The sequence below is a fragment of the Bos indicus x Bos taurus genome, chromosome 9 (assembly GCF_003369695.1).
Source record: "Bos indicus x Bos taurus breed Angus x Brahman F1 hybrid chromosome 9, Bos_hybrid_MaternalHap_v2.0, whole genome shotgun sequence".
Lineage (NCBI taxonomy): Eukaryota > Metazoa > Chordata > Mammalia > Artiodactyla > Bovidae > Bos > Bos indicus x Bos taurus.
In genome coordinates, this window is record NC_040084.1 from 34498173 (window position 1) to 34501256 (window position 3084).

The following is a 3084-nucleotide window of genomic DNA, read 5'->3' on the forward strand; positions in this document are numbered from 1 at the left end:
TGGAAATAAGACACAGAACTCTGGTAAGATATCTAGGGTAGAGAAAGAGTACCTGAAGAATAACAAACCTAAATAGCCTATCTTCTGCTTAGCTTTCCCATCTTCCAGCTGAGACTTGTACACAGGAGATGCTTAAGATGGATTGTAGCCTGACAACCATCTCACAGTAGCTTAAAGTGAAGTTGCTCAGTTGTGTCCGACTCTTTGTGACCCCATAGACTGTAGCCTATCAGGTTCCTCCGTTCATGGGATTTTCCAGGCAAGAGTACTGGAGTGGATTGCCATTTCCTTCTCCAGAGGATCTTCCCGACCCAGGAATCGAACCCGGGTCTCCTGCATTGCAGGCAGACGCTTTACCATCTGAGCCACCCAGGAAGCCACCAGTAGCTTAAGGGAAAGGCAAAAGGGTGGTCAAGTTTTCTTCCAGGCAGATGAAGGCTGGGAGGACTCTGGGGATTTCCCTGCAGAATTGAGGAAGCCCTGAGCTGATCAGGGCAGCTCCTCCCTGCTGCAGAGACTCAAATAGGAATTAATAGGGTCCCAGAGGAACAACGCTTTGTACCAGCTTCACAATCCCCCATCCAGAATTTCCAAATCCAGAGAACTCCTATAGAACCTTTCACCTACACTTCTCTTCTACTGTCCTGTCCTGCACCCGCTGAGGGGTTGGGAGGGAGTGTGCAAAAAGGAATCAGACCATCCGGTTGGTCATTTATTGGCTCATCATTTATTCATCTATTCAAGAAATATATAGTGAATGTCTATATAGTGAATGCCAGATGCTGAGCTAGGTTCTTCAAGTATGGCAATTAACAAACATATTTGACATCATCATTGCATTTCCAATCTATCAAGGGAAACATTAAATAAATAATTAACTAAAATTGTTAAGTGCTACAAATGGGGATGTGAGTGCAGTCAGAGTGTGTGAGAGGGAGAGGCCCAGCTTGGTGTAGAGGCTCAGGGAAATCTTCCCAGAAAAGGTGACAGGAGAAGGTGAGGAGGAGGCAGCTGGGTAAAAAGGGTGAGGAAGCAGGGAGGATGAGGTAGAGAGAATGCCAGGCAAAGCAAACTGTATAAAAAGAACCCAAGGCAGGAATGTGGAAGTGAACATTTGCCCAAATGTGGAAGTGAAAGTGTTAACTGTGGCTAAAAGGAAGACAGCACCTCACCTGGGGTGAGGTCTTTACGCTAAGAGATAATCAGCCACTGGTGAGGGGGTGGGGAGGGCGGTTACTGGAAGGATGTGACAGCTACTGCCTATCAGGTCTCTCTGGTTGTGAAGTGGAGAAGAGATTAGAAGATCAAAGGTGAATGTATGACGTGTGCCCTCTTGGGGCACACAGACATTTATTAATAATATAAGAGGTAATATAGAAACATAGCAAATGAGCATGACCCTGAGCAGGGCTGGACCTCCCTGCTCCTGAAACACAGCCTAGCTCCACATGGGTAAGGCCAGGGATTCTAGAAGTCCTGGCCATCTCCAGGGAAGAAAAGGAACAAGACTCCCTCTCCAGGTAAGTCCTCAGGACTGCCTTGACCTCCAAGGGAGAAGAAACCTGACCCCAAACAGTTTGCCTGCTCTCTCTCTCTTTATGCCAGCACATAACACCAACTCCAAAATCTTTCAGCCTGACCCAGGAATCCAACTACTGCTCTATAATCAAAGAATGATCTATCTCTTAGGACCTTGCTCCATATTTTCTGTTTGCACAGTATCTGAATAAAAATCATACTTGAGATGATTTCACCTTTAAATTTATTGCCTATAAATGCTCATCATAAGATGGCTGTGAAGTTTGCATTAAGAATCATAATCATATGTTATCATATATAAACGACTTCACTCAACTAGAGTAGCATTTACTCTGGCATACTTCCATATGCCAAGACTTTAATGCTGCCTGCTGGCAACAGGAACACTGCTGGAATTCATTCTTGAACAGAACTTTTTCTGAACTGGAACTTGACACTAAAAAGCAGTGAAGAAAACTTGTTACCATTCATTTATTTTGGACTTAAATTCAAAGGGTGAGAGGAACGGGAAGGACAATAGTTCTTTGACACAAGCAAGTTAGTAGAAGGCCAAAAATCTCTTTATTAGACTTGATAGCCTGAGGCAGAATAGTCAGGAAAACAATTTTGCAAAGTAGATCTTTGCAAGGGAGGGGAAAGATAAGATAAATATATGTAATGAAGCATATTAAGCAACTGCAAATGTTGTACCTGGACCCTCTAAATTCTAAAAATTCCCAGCTCTTCATTCATGTGGAATTTGATTAAAAAAAAGAGTGATAAAATTATATATTCAGAAGTTAAAGGAACTTGGACATTTGAAGTTGAACTTTTTTGCTTTCATTTTTGCATTTATATGGAAATCATATTCAAATATGACATGAAATGAGTACTGTATTATTAAAGCAGCTGTTATTATTATTCCCAAAATAGTAACAGCCACTTAAAATGTACTACTTGAAACTTACTCTTCAAGCATGATTCTATTACTTCCACTTATTTCCTAACTGTGACTTTGGGCCCCAAAGGACAACAGCAACTTTCAGAAGCATAAATTTAGTAGTTTAGTGCTGAATAAAATGTCTTCCTGGAAGATGTGAAAGTGTGTCTACACTTTACTTTCTTATTACTGTACAGATCTTCCTAAGATAAACTTACACTCTTTTTTTGGACTAAGATTTATGAATAACTGTCAAATTAAAAAGAAATGGTTTGAACAAAAGCAAATTATTAGCAGACCAGCAGATTATTAAAATTCCACAACTGTATTTCCATCTCATGTTCTACATTATGGTTGTCCACAGACAACCACTGCCAAAACACTAGCAGTCTCAGAAAACAGAAAAGTGTGCAAAGCAATTTTCTTTTAGACCATGTTAATTTTACTTTCTGAACTTCAATATTCACAGTATATTATGGAATTTATTTCTCTACCCACCTCTTCACTACCCACAAATGTGGCACACATTTCTTTTTTCTTCCTTACTCTGTGCACCATTCAACCCAGAAATCTGAAAAGGAGGAAATTCAGAAGCGCAGAGTCTACAAAGCTGACTTAACTTGGCT

At 40.9% G+C, this 3084-nt stretch overlaps 1 non-coding gene across 1 annotated transcript; it reads right to left on the reverse strand.

Moving 5' to 3' along the window:
• Window positions 1–303: 303 nt before the first annotated feature.
• Window positions 304–375, reverse strand: TRNAC-GCA. The gene has a single exon. It is a non-coding gene; the product is annotated as a tRNA-Cys (tRNA).
• Between the last annotated feature and the right edge of the window lie 2709 nt (window positions 376–3084).